At 35.7% G+C, this 5089-nt stretch overlaps 1 long non-coding RNA gene across 1 annotated transcript; it reads right to left on the bottom strand.

Annotated features, from left to right (window-relative positions):
• Positions 1-247: 247 nt before the first annotated feature.
• On the bottom strand, positions 248-4836 carry LOC122070030. The gene is made up of 2 exons (XR_006137634.1): positions 4411-4836; positions 248-2066 (listed from the first exon to the last, which is right to left on the bottom strand). It is a non-coding gene; the product is annotated as an uncharacterized LOC122070030 (long non-coding RNA).
• Positions 4837-5089: the final 253 nt, after the last annotated feature.

Below are 5089 nucleotides of genomic sequence, written 5' to 3'. Positions count from 1 at the left end.
TTTGTCCTTTTTCCCCCTTATCACATGTGCATCTGTGTCGATTAGCATAACTGATCCATTTGAAAACTCAAGTGTAACCCCTCCTCTATTATCATAGTGAAATTGAACAAAAAATAAACACCATTATACTATTTTTTTTTTTTTTTCAACTTGTCACATGTGTCGAGGTGTTGACTAGGGGGGAACCATTGAAGTGCCAATCTATGGATCCTATGATGGATCCTCTTTTATCATAGAAGAAAAAAAATTACAATAAGCACCAATGATTTTTTGATAATTTTTCCAATATTTTGTGTTCTACAATGTTACATACATGACAATTGTCATTTTCACTCATGTCATTAGAATTCTAAAAATTACACATAAGAAAATTCACTGAGTCTTGATGGATTCGAACCATCGACTCTTGGGGAATCCCCAAGTGCTCTATCAATTTGAACTAAAGACTCTCAAACAAAACATCAAATGAAAGCAACTTCAAGGCTACACTAGAATCATCAACCAAGGGTCTTGCAAGAGGAATACAATCAGGTGAGGCTCTAGTTCAAGCTGAGACTCGTTAATTTGTAAGACACTGTTGAAAGGTTCTCTCATCTCCTTCTCAATCTGTAAAGAAGATATTCAGGCAGATCACGATACCTAGAAGTTCAAGACTATGCATTTGATACATGTGACATGTGAGTTGGTTCAACACACCAAACAATTCGACAACATTCCCATTGTGCACCACCATACAGTTCTTTTATGTATTATTCAGTCATGGCTCAAATTACACCATGTTCTCTCGTATCTAGTTCATTAATTCTGAAGCATAACTAACAATTCCTAGTCTTGATCAGATCTTACATGATTTTTTGTAATACTCACATTTCTACGTGGATTTTGTATCCTACCAGGGACAACATTACTCCATTCTAAAGAAAACAACTCTGAACAATGAAATTGAATTGTGGGTGGGTGGGGGGAAGAATGGTAGAACTAATTGGGTGAAGTATTTGAAATCAGAAAAATTACAGACGTTAATGGCCTTTCTTTTCCCTACATTACATATATCAGTAAGTTAAGTGTAAAAAACATAACCTAAAAGAACAAATTGATTTGTTCTAAATATTTAGCACCTGATTCAGCACAGGTTTGGAAACGTGTGTGCCTATGGGGATCATAGTAGACCTCACAAAACTGCACATTTATGTACTTGGAACTGCTTATTACAAACTTTACCAATCAATGTAACAATCTTGCAGAACTCTTTAAAAATTTAAGCAGCTCCAGACCAGATATGGAAAAAAGAGCACAAAAAAACACACTATGGACTATATCAGAACTAGTCAACTTACAATGGTAGTCATCTTGTTTGGGAATTTCCCGTGTTTAGTGGCTTCGACCACCACATTGCCTTGTATCTATTGACTCATGTAGGAGTTTCTCTTCCTTTGATTTCAATTAATAAAATTTCTCAGTTTCTTGTTAAAATAAATAAATAAACTTACAATGGTAGTATTTCCCAGCTAAGCGGGCATCAATCATCACATTTCCTATATAATACAATATCAATTCAGCCAATATTGATCATTCACTAAAGCATAAGATTGAAGGCTTAACCAGAATGGCTGGCAATTGAAAAAGGGAGCAATTCACTCCATTAGTGCATGAGTTGTAACAAGTAAAAGGCCACATAGGGGTTTCTTATTACCAAAAAAAAAAAAAAACTCACCGTTATCCAAACTTAATGGGGTCAGCTATATGGATCCATACAAAAACAAAAGTAGGAGAAATGAAAGTAAAGATGTGAAAATTGAGACAAACCCAATACTTTTATAACCGACCTGGGTTACAAACCCAATACTTTTAGTATAAAATGTGTAGGGTACTTTACTTAATGTTCGAAGTCATATACCACTAAAGATAATTTAAAAAGTTCATTTAAAAACTAAAGATGTGAAAGTTGAACAAACACCACCTTGAATGGAGTATCAAATCCAAAACTAGCTGGAACCTCCTTGCATTTCAATCAACATCAATGGTCTTCAGAAATCCAATTCCCAGGTCTTGATATTTTTCTTATCCTGATTATTCACAAACAACTAAAATTGCATCAAGAACATCTTCGATAGAACCACTTCACGGTTTAATTGGTTGTAACTTCCCTGATTATCGACGGTGTGACAATCTGAATTTGGAAGGAGGGTGTCATCTCATACGTATCCTTCTTTAGACGGCCTCTAACACAAAAAGTGAGGCCCAACAGCTTTTAGATTGTTAACTGACAACTACTTTGTTATCATGATTTCAATCAACCCAGGGACATTATACACGAGGCTAATAGGGAAAAAGAGAAATCAGTGGCAATTCTTTTGTAACCAAGCTGGGTTACAACTGGACAAACCCAAAATTAATCCTCAACTTCTATGAGGCTCCAAAAGCTCTCGTTCTAGTTATTTTGCAAAGTAAAAAAATGGCCTTTTTTATTTTTAATCGAACAATAAGGGAATCTACCCCTACATGGTGTATGAGGGTCAAGTGACTACAATCTGATTCCAATTTGATATCAAAAGACACCTCGTGCTAGAAAATTTATATGTAATCAGAATCCTTCAACAAAGTGTAATTCCAATATGAAGTACCTATCTTCCAAAAATCAAAGAACAATCTGGAGGGACTATGGAAAAAGGGGATATCATGTAAACATAAGATAAATGGGTAAATGCTGGTAATACTTTACAAAAGAAATAATCCTTTAAAGCATCAATTTGAGCTCCTTTCGCTAATAGACACATAATATCTACCCCTAGAAGAAGTAGAGATATTTTCCCCTAAGTGCCCAAGTGAAGCCTTCCACTGCTTTACATCCTAGAGTCAAAAAAACAGCTGCTAACAATTAAGCAAGCACCAGATAAATCAAGATCCCAGCCATGGCAGCTTTGAGAATCCGTTCTATGACGAAAGCAATTGATCTATTCTCATTGAAAACATTTTTCATTTCTATTCCTACTGCAACTTCAACCAGTGTAGCCACAGAGAAAAAAAGGTGCCCATGGTTGCAACAGATCGAGATTTCAACCTGGCCTATGGGTGTCAATCTGTCATTTCGGCACGGCCTTGGTCGGATTAAACTGGTTTCTTCTAGTCCTAGTCTAAACCGAAACCAAACCGTTAATCTGAAGTTTGATTTCAGTCGCTTTAGGTCTTGATCCTTGTTTTATTGGTTTCAACTTATCTTTCGTCAGGTTTGGTTTTGGTGTTGCAAAAAAAAAAAAAATTATAAGAGATAATAAACAAGTTGTTTTTCATTTTTGGTTTCTTACTTTTTTATATCGATCAGGATCCAGGTTCAGTTCGATCTAGTTTTATTGGGTCGATTTTGATCAGTCCAATCGATTTGGTTTGGACTTTAACACCACCAATCTAGCCTACTATAACAGCTAATAAAAAATCATATTAACATATAACCACAAAAACTAAAACTGAGGGAAAGACAATTACTGCATGAGAATTCAAAGTTGATTGAGTTGAGCAATGACAAACATTAGCATCTAGCTTTTATGGATCTGAGGTAACATCCAAGAAAACATCTATCGAAACAGCTCTAATTTGTTGAAACATGGGTCATCTAATCTCCTTGGGGGATCCACAGAAAAGGTTTATTACTTCATGGCTTCCAGATGAACCTGATGAAGCAAAATAATGGCCTCTTATCTAAAGTGATTCTTTCCCAATGCACATAATTGTCTAATTATGTTTTCTTTGCATGTTGTTGATTCACAAAGTCTCTATAAGATATAATCAATTGACATTTTTAAAACATCCTTCATCATTTTTACTGAAGACAGAAGGTAGTCACATTTTCCTGCTCATCAATGATGGATAGACCCACATTAGTAGCATAGCATAGGATATCCTAGGGTTCGGGGTTTCTCAACCTGGGGTACAAGGGATTAGTGGTGGGAAGATAGAGTAGGGCAAGCCAGGGTTATGGGGAATAGGAATGTTGACAAGGCTGTAATAGATTTGATTCTGGAGTTTCATCGTACAAGTGGTGGGTTCAGTTGTTGAACAGAGAATCCAATGAACAGAATCATAGGGCTTGTTTGAAAATTGGAAATAAATAAATAAAGAACAAATATTAATGGATTAGGATCAGAATGCCACAATAGAATTAAAAAGGAATGCAACAGTTAGGTAATAGTACATGGATTACGAAACACAATTAAGGATATGTAATTCTAGTAGTGTCATGAAACACAATGACGGATTTGTAATTCTACCTCTATTTCAAAAAAAAAAAAAAAAGCTTCAAATTTTACTTCATTTCAATTTCAATCACTTTGCTTTTCTATTAAACTCAACACTCTTTAGCAAATGTGTGGACAAAGAACTGAGAAATTAAATCTAGAAAAATAAGCACCGTACCAGGTCGTTTTTAGGGCAAATGAGGTTGGAGCTGCAACTTGCTCGGGACGATCGACCATACCTATTTGCGATTAGGGTAGATTGTCCCCGCCTTCTTCAGATCCACCGGTGGGAAATATTAACAGCATATGGAAGTCGGATGCTACAAATTGCTTGGGACGATCGGCCAGTATAGTACAAGGATGCAGGGCAGAATCGAAAGATCTATCGCTTCATCGTAAATCAGAGAAAAGTGTGGAAGAAATTTTGGGTATGAAACCTGAAACAAGAGAGACCCGCGGAGAAGAAAATTGGAGAAGAAAGAAAAACGATTTAATCGATTGTAACTTCCCCGATTTTCTTTGAGGTCGCGATCTGAATTAGGAAGGAGGGTGTAATTTCATACCCACCCTTCTTTTCACTGAATCTGACACTGAAAATGGGCTCATTAACTATCAGATTGTAAAATGGAAATTACTTTTCTATCACGTTTTCAATGACTTAAGATTCTTAAGGAGGGTAATGGAAGAAAAGACAAACCCTTTACTTTTATGAAAGGAAAGGGGATACTTTTCTAGCATATATAATCTAAAACCATTTGGATTACATGTGCCTCATATTTTATATTAGACGAAATTACACTCCCCTCTCCAGTACTGTGATATAATACCACTTCCTCTATATATTTTCATAAATACCA

The sequence above is a fragment of the Macadamia integrifolia genome, unplaced genomic scaffold (genome assembly GCF_013358625.1).
Source record: "Macadamia integrifolia cultivar HAES 741 unplaced genomic scaffold, SCU_Mint_v3 scaffold810, whole genome shotgun sequence".
Classification (NCBI taxonomy): Eukaryota; Viridiplantae; Streptophyta; class Magnoliopsida; order Proteales; family Proteaceae; genus Macadamia; species Macadamia integrifolia.
The sequence above is the reverse complement of the archived record's forward strand: the minus strand, read 5'-3'. Positions and strand labels throughout refer to the sequence as shown.